Source organism: Acanthochromis polyacanthus, chromosome 14 (assembly GCF_021347895.1).
Source record: "Acanthochromis polyacanthus isolate Apoly-LR-REF ecotype Palm Island chromosome 14, KAUST_Apoly_ChrSc, whole genome shotgun sequence".
In the NCBI taxonomy this organism is placed as follows: domain Eukaryota; kingdom Metazoa; phylum Chordata; class Actinopteri; family Pomacentridae; genus Acanthochromis; species Acanthochromis polyacanthus.
In genome coordinates, this window is record NC_067126.1 from 21,574,108 (window position 1) to 21,588,376 (window position 14,269).

At 38.7% G+C, this 14,269-nt stretch overlaps 1 protein-coding gene across 2 annotated transcripts in view; it reads left to right on the forward strand.

Moving 5' to 3' along the window:
• Positions 1–1,147: 1,147 nt before the first annotated feature.
• Positions 1,148–14,269, forward strand: part of slc39a10 (solute carrier family 39 member 10) — a 34,756-nt gene continuing 21,634 nt past the window's right edge. The window contains exons 1-2 of one of the 2 annotated variants that reach the window (XM_051959144.1): positions 1,148–1,215; positions 10,663–10,742. The gene's annotated coding sequence lies outside the window, so the exon portion shown is untranslated. Of the gene's footprint in view, positions 1,216–1,246; positions 1,749–10,662; positions 10,743–14,269 lie in introns of those variants that run through there. The other variant, XM_051959145.1, reaches the window with a different exon arrangement.

Genomic DNA, 14,269 nt, shown 5'->3' on the forward strand with positions numbered 1-14,269 from the left:
ATTTACCTTCTGAAGTTCATCAAACTTAACAAAGAGCAAAGTTTCCAATAGTCTGTCACGCCACGGCCAAAAACAATTCACCTTTTCTTTGCACCACACCTGTGCTAATTAGTGTGGCCTTTAAATACACAGGTAACTAGTCACAGCACCACCTGCTGGTTACCAACTGAAATGGCTCCATCAGTCTTTATTGTAGGTTTACTTTTTAAGTTCTTATTGTCATTTTGTGTCTCATTTTTGTAATATTTTGTCTTGTTTTTTTAATTTTTTGTCTGACTTTTGTTGCTTTTTTATCATAAAGTAAAATACTACATGGCTCAGTTCCATCTGCCTGAGACTAGATGTGTTGTGCCTTCATAGACACGTTGTCATCCGTAAGTTGTAATGTGTAAATTATAAACTGAGGCATAGAGTTGTTGAAACTGAATTTATTTTTCTTAAAAAAATTCAGTTTGTTGAGAATATTTTGTAAAAAGATAATTCCTTAAATGTGAATATTTTCAGAATATACTGTTTTATATACTGTTTTTGCACTGAAATAAAGGAAAAACGTGTAGTTGATGTTATTTATGGGTTATCATGCTCTGATTTTACTCTCCACTTGAGATCAAATTGGGCTGAATGTGGCACATGAACCAAACTTAAAATGAGTTTGACACCCCAGGTTTACAGTGTTTATATTTCTTTTCCATTAACTATGGAATCTATGTTAGACTACCATGGACATATTTGACAGTTTTTTGTTGTTGTTGTTGACTGACACAAGTAAATAATTGGCTTCTCCACTTGTGTAAGTTACACCCTGTAATCAAGTGTATTGTCAAAGAAAAGGGTGATGACCTCATCTTACAAACACAAGGGATCCTGCTTGGTGTGTGTATGAACTGAAATAACAGGGTGTATGCAAGTAATCCCTGCTGTGACTACTCTGGGGCTGTGGCAGTAACTCATGGCTGTGAGAACACATCATTTCCTCAGATGGTCATATGACGGCCCAGACACAGTTTGGCGGAAACAAACGTCAGAGCTTTCTTCAGGGTGCTGCGCACATTGCGCAGACTGCAGCGCGGCTCCATCTGGGACTCTGCGGAAACCTCGTAAGAGCTGTTGGTGAATGAGCGGACCTTTGGTGCGTTGACGTAAAGCACACGGAGCTTTTTTTTTTTTTTTTTTTGGTACCGAGCGGAGAGGAGATGCACACGGCACTCGAGTGAGGTAACTATATAAAAAAACCCATTTGTTATCATTCACTCCCACAACATGGACCCGGGCAGCGTCTGCTACAACGTGTACTTGTTGTTAACCACTGTCGCGAACATTTGTAGAGGAATTATTGAGAGTATATTTTAGCTTTTCTCATTGTAGGCAGTGAGCTAATTTCCTGTGAGTCGTGGGCTAGCTAACGTTAGCTGCTTTAGTTGTTGCCTCCGTTTCCAGGCTAGCATTAGCGTTAGCTCGTCCTGTAGGGCTCTGTGCTCAAAACAAAGGGGCTGGTCGGCTTTGGAACCGCACTTCGGACTACTATGCGGGGTTTGTGATATTTGCGACGAGTTATCTCCGGATGAAGAACTAAATCTGTGGTTTTACACGCTGCTGTGTGGGAGTCACGTTTCAATGACACGGAAGAGAGGAAAGCTCGCTTAGCGTGGTTTTATGCGCACCACGTGCAGCTCAGCCCTCCTCAGTCTGGATCAGTGATGGGCGGCAGCGCTGCTCAGACACTCAGGGCGAAGCTAACTTCTCACAAGGTTTCTGCTGCACAAATGGCTTTGAAAAAAAAAAGGGAAAACCTGCATCTTCACCCACCTTACCGGGCGCTGCATGCATGGGACCCCTCGTTGTGAAGTGACTGCTTTTAGTGATATGCAGATTTGACATTTCAGCGTTACACGCCCCACTGATAAATATTCAGCTCTTATATTGTAATATTTATTCCTCCATATGAGCAGCTTAGAGGTATGAAACACCTACAGCTCGGTGACAGATTAAAGGAAAAGTCTGTATGCCTCGCCTCTGTCGGGAGCACATCCAGTTTCTCTTTTATGCTGTTTGGGCATTTTGCAGGCAGACTAGGGGAGGGTCATTGCAAATCAATACAAAGTTGTCCTGATTGAACACGTTTATGATCGCATGAAACACTGGAATGATGAAGCATTTCTATTCTGATAGGAGTGGTCTCTTCCGGGATGGACAATTCCACCCATCCATTGGGCATGATGAGTCACTGAATAGTTTGATGAGAACTAAAATGGTGAAAATCATTTGCTGCTGTTAAAGTAACCAGCTATTTTCTCATATTCCAGGTTCTTAAAATGGGAATCTTGCCTGGTTCTTTGAATCACTGATGATACGAAGGTATCATCTTGAGCTTTGTTTAAACACAAATATTTTTCATCAACCTCCTAAATTATATACATCAACTAATCGATTAACAGAAAAAAATGGATGAACTGACCATAAAATTGGCTGTTAATTGCAGCTATTGCGCTTTGGGCCTCACAATCACCAAATTTCATGCCGGTTAAACAGCTTTGGAGCAATTTTGTAGCACTCACTACCACCACTATCATCAAAACAAATCATTTGAAAGAATTCTGTTTATCCTGCCAGTAGAGTTCAAAGACTTTCACATTTGTAGTCCAGGTGCATTGAAGGTGTTCTGGCAGGATGAAGTGGCACCATACCAGATCACTTTATGTTGGGTTTTCCTCTAATTTGTCACCAGTCTGCATATGGTGTGCTGATATTGGAGCATTGCAGTGCAAATTAACAGCTGTTACATACAGTTGTTGCCATAAATGCAATAAATATATGGTCACGAATATAGAAATTAAGTCAGAAATAAATTATAAACGCAAACATTTATGCTCTGAAACTTTGTCAGATTATCCTTAATGACTGTCATTAACTTAAACTATTAGATTTGGGAAAAATGATAAGCAGGTAAATGCAACAGGTTCACAAGCCACTCACGAGTCATAGTCCACTGTCTTTACTGAAGTGTGAGTTCATCCAGCAACATTTTGTTGAACTGTATCATCTGAAAATAATATCTCACAGCTTGTATGGCTGGCTATTGTAAGAAACCGTGTTACTTTTACTTTATAGCTTGTCTCCATTTCTTTCTGTAGCGAAACTGGTTTCCTGCTACCTCTCACCGTTACATGTACTGGTACAACCACAAAGACAGAAAAGATCATTTGCTTCTTTCAAGGAAATCCCCTCACACATCCTTACAGTTTGCAGATAGTGACCTAAGCAGTGCTTGTAACTCATTAAATCACTCATCAACCATATAAATATCATGTTAAATAAGTTGGTACTGAATCACATTTTCATTAAGAAGATTGAATTGTATGTAGAATTTGGATAGCAATCTGCAGAAACAAACGGAATAAGGGTGGACAGTGATTTTTGTAGCTCTGCTAAGGCCTGGCATAAAGAAGTAAACTGAATTGCTCTCCTTAGCCAACAAGTTAACTATATCTAGTATTAACCAGGTATTAACAGTTCTCTCTCACAAGCCCTAGTCAAATGAGGAGGGTGACAAAAAAGGTATATACAGTGCACACAAGTTCAATGTGAATTAAATGGATCTGTGCCATATAGCCTGTTTGTGAAAATGTGCCAAGTGGATGATAATTCAGGTCTCCTACATCTGCTTAACATTCTACAACCTTAACTGTGCTTTGAGGACTGTAGAAATCTCACTCAACATGCATGATATGGGTTCTAACAGGCGCTTCAGGAAGTAAATAAGCCGGAGAGGCTTGCTCATTTCCATTACACCCTCTATACCCTCACCTACTCTTCCTCCATTCCTGTGGAGGCTCTGCCACATTCCAGACCAACCAGCATTAAGTGAGAGTGGGTAATAAAGTCCTCCAACACCTAAATGCAGGCTTATAGACTACACTTTGCAGCAGCTGCTTTGTGTCTGCAATGGACCAAACTCCAGACACAGACAAATATGAGTTCCATCCAGTTATTTTAGGACTGCCACGGTAATGTATATAATGAAAGGGGTTTCAGTGAAAATATTCTCTAGAAAGACTCTGCCTCTGGTTTTTGTGTTGTTGCAAAAAGTACTGATAACTAAATACATATGTTTTATGAGAAGCAGAAACAGAAGTTCTTTCTTTGCTGGAGCCCAGATGTATATAGAATTTGTAGCTTGTTGTTCTTCTCATGTGTCTAAAACAACAAACACATTTAGACTGTAATAAATATGAAGAGAATAAGGTACAAGATAGCATCTAGTAAAATAATACCCTAATTTGTTCTCTGTGCTTCACTGTCATGATCTGATTTTGTTTTGTTTTCAATTTTTTGTGGTCAGTTGTTTATTCTGAACCATCCTGTAAAGTTCTTTATGGCTCAGTTTATTTTCAAAACGCTTTATGACTAAAGAGAGTTATTATTAATATAATACATAATTTGAACAGAATAGCAGGCATCTTGTGGCAGGCGATGAGTAGCACATTATGGTCAAACATCCACAGGATAGCAGTATAAATCCCCACAGATCCTGATTTGGGATTTCTGTTTCTGTTGGGGAAAGGAGGGGGCTTCCCAAAGCTTTCCGGTGAGTTCATACCCTACCCCTTCATTAGGAGACCCTCCACAGCCACGAGTGTCACTCCAAAGAGTTACATTTCATGACAGAGTGGGAGGATGGAGGGATTGGAAAGAAAAAAGACATTGAGATATCGTAACTCCTGTTCCCTAATATGGTTCAAGCTCCTTAAATGTTAGATCTGACAATTCCAGTAATGTAGTCAATAACTTCTTTTATGTGACTTCTCATGTCTTCTACATATCCATTTTTTTTTAGCTCCATGCCTTCAGTGTGTAATACAGCTTCCTGTTATACATTAACAGTCTTAAAACCTAGCTGTAGTAACCCTGAACGATGCCATTAGGGTTTCTTTCTGAGACTGAACAAAGCTCCTCCACAGAAATACAAAACATTAGCCGTTTACTTAGCCTAAGTAGTACTCAAGAGGAAAAGAAAACTCAGTGTGTGCCTTTGTGTGTGATACAGGTGGATTTCCCCTTTAAAGTGTTAAGCTGCCTCCTCACCAACCTTATTTACAACCGCTGTGTACAAGTACCACCTTATGTGTGCAGCTTCCAGCTTAAAAGTATAGCTTAAGAATATTATGTACAAACTAGTATTGTGTCATTGTGTATTTTGAAATGCTTTTAGGGCTAAGTATTGCTTTTGTAGTGTGGTAAACAACTTCTAAAGTTCCTGAATCTTAACAAGTACAGTGCTATGGCTGAGAGGTGGCAGTGTGGGAAAAGAGCATGTGGGTTCAGTAAACACAGATGAGCCCCCATGAGTTCACATGTTTTCTGTGTTACAATGCAACCAAATTTGTTTTTCATATCATATATGCACACTGGCTTGAATACCGCTGCTGAAATTGTGCTTTGGTCTTAGCTTTGCTTGCTCAACTTCTAACGTAGGCTTTCTGTATGTGGAATAAATACAGTCTTGTATATGTGAATGTTTACAGATGATTTTGTTGCTTATTTGTGGATTACACTGGAATACAGAGAACGCAAACACAGTGAGCACTGGTCATGTCATGGCTTGGGATTTTGTTAAATCTGGATAGTATACAGTCCAAGTGTCCTTGAATTTTCAGTTGTTTCAGATCCAGTGAGGACACAGTATCAGGGCATTTTTCTGAGCCACAGTGATGCTGAAATAAATCCTCAAATTCAAGAATAAGCTCAGAAAATCTAGTGTGCTTAAAAAGCCATGAGATCTCCTAAAAAGGTCCTTTTGTGATTTTTTTTTTGTACATGACTGGACTTTATTTGCAACTATGTTTATCAATAAAACACTTTATTGTTTAAGGAGCCACTGGATGTTGTTAAACACCCAGCATTTTGCAACACAACAAATGTGCATATCGTTCACATCTCATCGGTACCTTCACGTGTCTAGAAATCCATACATTTTGTAGTGGTCGCAGTCATGTTTTTGTGTGTGTGTTATGTTGATGCTTAACATAAGTAAGAAAGTATATATAAGGAAGTAATAGTGACTGAAAGTCACTATTACTTCCAGCTGTTGGCTTCTAATAAGAATTCTGTCAAGACAGACCTGACTGGTGTGTTTGTTTTTGTGCTCACAGTGCTCACAATCTCCTCAACATGTAGCACCATTCCCACACTGCTGTTTAGTAGACAGTCTTTTTGCAGACAGGGAATTTAAACCTTGATCATAATGCTGTCCTATATTTGTATTTTTTAATGTTTTTAGGAATAATATTCCACATAGTCGGGCTAAACTGTATGCCATGTTCTTATATTCTCAATAGACTTGGCAGATTTTGTGACATTTTGTGCTGAATGATGATGTTTGAGGACAATTAGTGGAAAGTATTTCAGGTGATGAACACTCTTGTAGTAGATTTCACTTTTCAGCATCCGGAATTGAAGCAACACCTGGTGTAAGAGCAAAGTTTAGACATTTGATTGCTGTAAGGTCAGTATTTCAAAAGCCTATCCTCATTAATTTAGTCATGCTGTGGAGTATGTCCACACATAGCTGCTGGTATTCCTTCATTTCACCATCAGAGACTTTAAATATAAGCTGGACAGAGCCTCAAGGTCTGAAAAGTGAAGCCAATGTAGAAGTGCCTTAAACCTACAATCTTTCTGTTGGCCAGCAGGGAGCGACTTCACTGGCTCCAACAATGACCCTGCTTTGGACTTTATTGGTTAAATCAGGAAACATTTTCCTAATGGGTTTATGGTCTCCATTGCTGGTTTGAAGTCTCGTTCATCATGGTATATAAAAATTATTGTCCTATTTAGAGTAAAATAGATGAAAGCAGGATATGATTTGAAGCCTGATTACCTTGTGACTAATACATTTCTCCATGTGGACATGCGTAGTGTTCTTAGCTAGGTCCTCCTCTTGCACGTCATTTCTGGCCCAAAAAAACTCAGACTGCTGACAGCCAAATGCCAGACTAATATTGTCTTAACCAAATAATAATTGTTAGTTAATACAACTTCAGATGTCTTTTTAATGAGCATGCATCAGCTGATACAGCTATTCTAACCATAGCCTTGTTTCAGTAGGACTTGAGTAGATGTCACCTATGCTACCCTGTAATCAGGCTAAACCTATAAGATAAAGCGTGGGTCAGTGATGCTACTAGGAGGTGTTTGGGCTTAAAATGTTTCACCAAGTGTAGTCAGGATGTTTAGCAGGACATTCCAGTGTTTTTCTGAACATGGAGGGATAACACTGTATTTAAGCATTTTGGTACATTTTAGACCTCCCAAGGTACTTTATTTACCTCAATGCATGCCCTAACAGTAGTACACATGCACATGTATACACCATGTGTTGCTGGTCAGGTGGTTGATCTCAGACACAGCTCCCTGACTGCTCAAACACGCAGACACACACACATTCCCTCCCTGTGCCTCCCCGCCTCCCTGTGCAAATTAGTGAAGTCACTGGACTCAAAAGCCTCAAAACATTTAACCTGTAAAGATATGTGAGTGCCGGCGTGAACGTTTTCTATTGGTGTACTCTGAACTTCTGTCCTTCCGGGGTGTTTTCTGACTACAGGTATGTATCTCTCTGTGCTTTTGCCAAGGTGTTACTTCTTTGATCTGAGCACAATGTGTTCCTCAGCTTATTGTTCTGCTTACTTGCCCAGTGTCTAGTCTTAAACTCTTTTGCACTATGATGAACACATTTCCAGGCCACAGAGCATCAGCCATGCACCTGCGTCTCACCACAGAGATCTTGCGTCATTTTGCTTTCTTGTGCAAAATTCAAGGCTACACACACTAAAATCAGCAACATTGTATGAGTGTGGTATGCAAGGAGCAGTCTGAGTGTACGATGGAGGCTGCAGCTTTCTTTACATTCATTTTATCCAAACTTGCATGTGAAATGGTAGCCCACAGCCTAATTTCAAACCCCAGAGGGATGCTGGGTATTTGCTTAACCATATGTTGTGTCAGCCTTGTTTTCTCAGTAGATTAGTTCTACTTGCACAGTCTGCTTTAGACAGTGACATGGACATTTAAAGCGGTTCGGACAAGCTGGAACTTTGGATCACTTGGAGAGGTTTGACTTTCTCGGTCATTAATTTGTCTATAACGCTGTGGAGGTAAGGTTTGGATGTACAAGACAAATTTATCTTGTAATTCACTTGATGGCAAGTACCTGGGGATCAGCTTCTACTGAAAGATACGTGTCTTTACCGACCACCTGTGCTGAATCTGTGATAATGAGTGCTATTTTCAGACTGACTGTTAATATGAATATGTGAAGTATGTGAGTCAGAGTAGTTGCTGGAGACCTACTGCAAAGCTTGTGACAAATAGCCTCTTTTGATTAGAGGATTGCTTGTTTGACGTGTGAAAATGACTACCTTGACCAGCGTTTTGCTGCAGTTATCTGTGGTTGACCGTGTTTTGACAGAAGCACCATGTCTGTAACTGCAAAGCATATATTTGAGTGTGCCTCTTGTGGACAATTAAGCTAAGTAACTATTTCACTTTGTCAGAGTTGCCATGTGTCAGTGGAGCTCTCCACTGTTGAATGAATGCTTAGAAACCAGTGATGTGTGTGAGCTGAAAACACTGCCCAATCTATGATGTTTTCAGCTGTCTTAGGTAGAGATGTGCCACGCAAGCTGAGGTGTGTCATATGTTTCTTTCTTTCTTGAATCTCATCATATGACGGGAGATTGTGGTGTTTCAAGATTTCTACAGACCATCTGCTGGGAGTTGAGTCCATGTGGCAGCTAACATCTGCCCTGTTGTGCCTCGGGCCTTACTAAGAAAACCTCCGCTGACATTTTTTTTTTCCTTTTTTGAAGAACAAATTGTATTCTCACTCCCCACTTAGTGCAGGATTTTGGTTGTATAGCTTCCTAGCTTAGCAGTATGGATCAAAAAGTGGAGGCCTAATCCTTCCTGATGTAACAATCACAGGCCTGTGAAACAGCCATGCTTGTTTTTTTGAGGATTTACCTCATTTCAAGAGTTTGCAATATGACAACGCTTGGGGAACCATATGCACATGTACTGGAATTTTATGTTGAATTGCAATTCTTTAGAGTTGCAGTTTAAACATAATGTTGCAAAATGCCCATGTGAGACTCCAAAGTTTACATATCTCTTATTAAATCTTATTTCTCTCTATGCTTTGGTTTTGTTGGCTAAAAAAAACAATATACTTGTTTTGAAACCGTAAACACAAACCCTTCAGCTACCTAACTTGAATACTAGAATAGATTATTTGCTTCATTTCTCGGTCTGGCTCCCAGCGGACACCGGCCTGATACCGAGATGAGAATGATGTTTATGGTCGTGTGAGAATCATATGAAGCAGCTTAGGGGTCACAGGCAGTTTTTTTTTTTTCCCCATCAGAGAAATAACAGTGGTCCTTTTGTTGGAAGCAACTTGGGGAACAATATGAGGGAATATTATTTAGGAATAATGTATAGGCAAAGGTTTCAGAAGTGGCGAATCATTAGTTTTCAAGTTTTGTGTAGTTCAATTTTCCAGCAATTCAGGATGTTAAATTAACAATAACAAAACACATTCATGGTCAAGTAGCAGCTGCAGCTGGCAAAACTAAACAGGGGACTTTTAGATTACAGTAGGCCCTGAAGAGATCCCTCCATTTCTTTGTGCAAATGCTCACAATGGTTTGTTTATGCTGTTTTTTTCACTTTTCCTTTTAGCAGAAGTTGTTTGAATACTATTCTAAAACAGCCAGTACTCATTCATTTACACATGGAGCATTTCTACTGATTTCAACATATTCCCTGATTTATACTGTCATTTAAAAAAAAAAGAAAAAGAAAAAACTTTCATCGGTCAGTTTCATCAGTCTTAGTATGAGTGAGTCCACATTTGAGAATTTTTTGCAGTGTTGTGATTTCCAACATGTGGCCAGGTCTGATATAGAGCTGAATGATTTGAATATGTTATTTTCAGTTCAGCATTTACTGTATGATACCTTTTAAATGTTATGGAGCATTATGACTTATAAAAGACGGCTAGAATCTGCAAAGTCAATAAAGTCATTGATAAGACAGTTTAAACCCCGGTTCGAAAGCACTAGACAATGCATTAAGTGTGGCTTTTTAAATAATGCCAGTCAAGTTACAGCAGGTATGTCTGAAACACATAGTGTACAATGATTAATGCATTCGTCTTATTTTTTACCAGCCACACCTCATATGTTCTGTTATGTGTGCTTTTGAATGTGTTAATAGCATTGTTTCAAATTTTTCTCTTGATATGAAATTGATTAACTCTCCAGCCCAACTCTGACATACACACCTTTATCCTCAGTACAACCCAAACTTGTTTTCCCTGTAATATTTCTTTGCTAACCGCTCATACAGAATCCTCACATGCAGATATGGAGTCATTCTCATTCATAGTTTGGCAGTGAGTGAACATGAGGTGTTTCAAACTTTGCCGCATTGTTTACATCTAGTCCTCTGTTCATAACTGATTGTTCAGGACAATAGTGCAATAGTCAGCCCCCCTGTGAAGACAAAAATGGATTAATGTATTAATGTTTTCTAGACAACGTGATTTCTGTTTCACATAACCCTTTTTTCACTTCTAATTTCACTTCCACTTTGTTTTTCCAGACTACAAGCTTCAGAAGAGTTGTTAAAGCCCCTTTTAGAGTTACACCACGACTGGGGGCCAAGCAGGAGGAAACATTTTGGTGAGTGACCGAGTTAATGTGTAATGATGGGATTATTTAATGATGGGATTATGTCTTGTGCTGAAACAAATGTGATTAAATCTCTGACAACACAGTGGGATCAGTGCTTTTCATTTATTAGTTTTTTGGCTTGTAAATGAATGCACAAACTAGGATCATACTCCGTTTCAATTCAGAGGGGAAAAAAAATTTCCCTAAAATGGATTTATCATGCTTACTTTTTACATTAGCTTGTGTAACACACAATTAAACTCTCCAGTGAAATAGAGATTCTTTTGTTTCCATTAAAGGCCAAGCACAACAAAGACTGTGATCACTGTGAAACACTGCAGGCTCTGTTGTTGCTTGGAGGGTGTGCTCTTAAAAATAGGTCCTGGTTTTGCCCCAACCTATCTGCTGTGAGGTTCATAGGTCACTGCTGTCTCATGTTAATAAACACCGTCTTGTTGGCAGTGGGGAAGTAGCCTTGTAACCACACTTAACGTCCAAAACTTTGACTCAGAGCACCATCATTCACTTCTTGGTCAAACCTAATTTCACACACCACACATTCAAGAGCAATGGTAAGTAGACGTGCTTCTTGTTTCTGGTCGTACTTGTTAATGAGAATAAAGTCAGTGCTACGTAGCCCATTTCATTTTTAACGGTTTGAAATATTTTCTGTGTTTCAGCCATTTTTTACTGTTTTGTTTAAATGGGAACAAGTTGTTAGTATGGCTTCTTGAAATTTGTTTTCGTGTAATTTGTGCAGACATTTCTGTAATCCGTATCTGGAATTTAACAAATGACCACTATATAACATTACATTACTGAAAAGAAGCCAAAAAAAAAAAAAAAAGGAAAAAAAGAAAGAAAAGAAGCACTGCTTGAACACAATCTCTTGATCTTGTTATATGGGGAGAGAGAACTGTATTATGAGCTAGTAGTCATCAGCTGATATACTGTTGATGTTGTAGAGACAGTACCTTGATGAATAAACAGGGACTTTTTCTTTTTTTTCTTTTGATGGAGCTTTCCTCAGTGTTTCTTTGTATAACAGATACAAATACCGTATTCATATCCATCCATTTTGAAAGAGAGAATTTGAATTTGTGTTGTGTACATACATGTAGGTGCATCGCATGTATTTTGTGTGCAGACAAGCTGTCCCCTATGGACAACAAACTCTTTTATATTGCAGGATAAGATCAGATATTTTTGTTAAAGAAGAACTGTGTAGATTAGTAGATTTTTTTTGTTAGTTTTTTTTCCACACTTAACCAAAACACTGTTTTTTTCTGCTTTAAAATAAGGCTCTCATGTAGTAACTTTTAAGTGATCTTGTACTTCTTTTTTGTGGCCTTTCCTCTGAGTTTTTGTTTTTTTTGTTTGGGGTGTTAGAAGGAAATTACTGTAGTCCTATTGTGATGTTTGTTTGTTTTTTGTTGGTGGTGCTCACACCAACCTACAGTGTACAATCTGTTGTTTCGAGCCTTGACAGCTGTGAGGAGGATCTATCACCCTTTTTTTAGCAGTATCTGTGGTCTGCACAACACAAATCTATTCCCTTATGATGTACATGCTGTAAATTCAGTACAAACTTTACTAACAAGCTGGCTGCCAAAGGCTTGTAGGTCTGTGCGTGTGTGTATGTACATGTATTTGTCTGGTCTCTGCTATGTGTCATCTTACCATTTTCCAGCAGTATTCCTCATCTAACTCATCTAACCCTCTTTACTCCTCTCCACCCCCACCCCTCATACATCAGCCACCCACGGGCTTCACAAGAGATCTTATGAGGATCATTTGACTGGAATGATATTGCTGCTTCAGGCTTTTTAAAGTGGGGGAAAACAAGCAATTTGTTACACAATTCTCAGTAGAGTTTATTGTGCTCCAGAAGGCTCTCTGATTCAGTTATTAAAAATGTTATTCTAAGTTAAAGGTAGCAGCTTTGAATGCTCTGTTTGTCTGTGATTTGCAAGCTTGTTGTCCACATTGTATTTTTGCTTCCCTAAAATTCCATGTGACCTGCTTCTGACCCTTTCACTCTACAAGCTGTCAGTGTGCCAGTGAGCTGTTGACATGACCTGATCTGGTTCAGTCGGCACAATATTGATCACTGATTTGATGACATCAGGACTGTTTAACCTTGTGATATCAGTGGTTGATGTTCATGATGATAATTATTGTAGATTATTTTATCTCGGGTTCCCTGTATGAGTCAGTGTTAAATCTATCTATTGACTCTTGTTTTTAACCCACATTATTTGACTGTGGAGTCCAAAATATTATGTTATTTCTCTACAGCAATTTTGCAGGTGATGCATGAGTCTTTGTGTCTTTTATATTCCGCTATCTTTTTTTTTTATTTGCTCTGTGTGGAATAACATAGTAATAAAGCATTATTGTTATGTTGTAGAGCTCTGCCAGTCAAAGATGAGACTCCAAGGACACAGTGATTAGAAAGGTCCAGGTGTGTCGTTATTAGTCTCTCTTGGGAGAAGTTTGTCTTGGACAGAAGTGTCTGCTGCACAGATAACACACACCACTCGTACAACAATAAAATAATAACAACCATCCAGAGTATAAAGACTTTACCACTGTCAGTGACAGGTGAAAACAAAGTACAAATTCAGCGTTATCTGTCTGTCTGTCTGTCTGTCTGTCTGTCTGTCTGTCTGTCTGTCTGTCTGTCTGTCTGTCTGTGAGAGAGACAGACAGATACAGACATATATCTACAGACAAAAAGAAAGTGAGTTTAGTTTGACAAAAGTACTAATATATTGTTGTGCTGACATGCATATTAGTGAAGCATCATGCATTGCTTGATACCACTGAGTCATGCAGCGTATTTCGTCATTTCTAATATTGACCTATATGAATATTGTAATATATAAGTGAGATTTCAGCTGATGAAATAGACATTTAACTTCTACATTTGTCTTACAAACCTGATTTAAAAATTCAAAGTTACTGTTGTTGTCGTTCTACCAAAGGGGAAAAAAACAGCTTTCATTTGTTTTGAAGAAAATTATTCTAAAGAGAAAGACGTGAGGCACTCTTCTTGCAAAAAAGTTTAAAAGTCTTTTTAAGAAGAAAAACTTCCACAAACAGACAATGCTTTTACAACCCACGTACAGTCGCACAAAGAGCCTCCTTCATCTTTTATTTTATTAAGTTTAAAATGATTATTTATTGGAGCTACCGGACAAGAATAATCCAGAAGCCTGTCTCTGTTTTGTAAGAATTTTAAATTTCTCCAAATGTCTAACCCAGCATGGTACAGTCAACAACACCATATGAAGTCCTAATCACAAACACAAACTCACCGTCTCACACAGTCTGATTGATGTTTACTTGGCTGCTTAAATTGTTTTCCTTATTGTTTTTGTCTGGTGGGTTATACCTCAGCATTATTCATTATATGTGGTAAAATTAGAGTCTAACAGTGCTCACAATTATTTGAAACCCCTATTAATTTTAACCATGACAGTCATCTCTAAATTACCAGTTTGAGAAAATGAAGCGATTCAAATTCTGAAGCT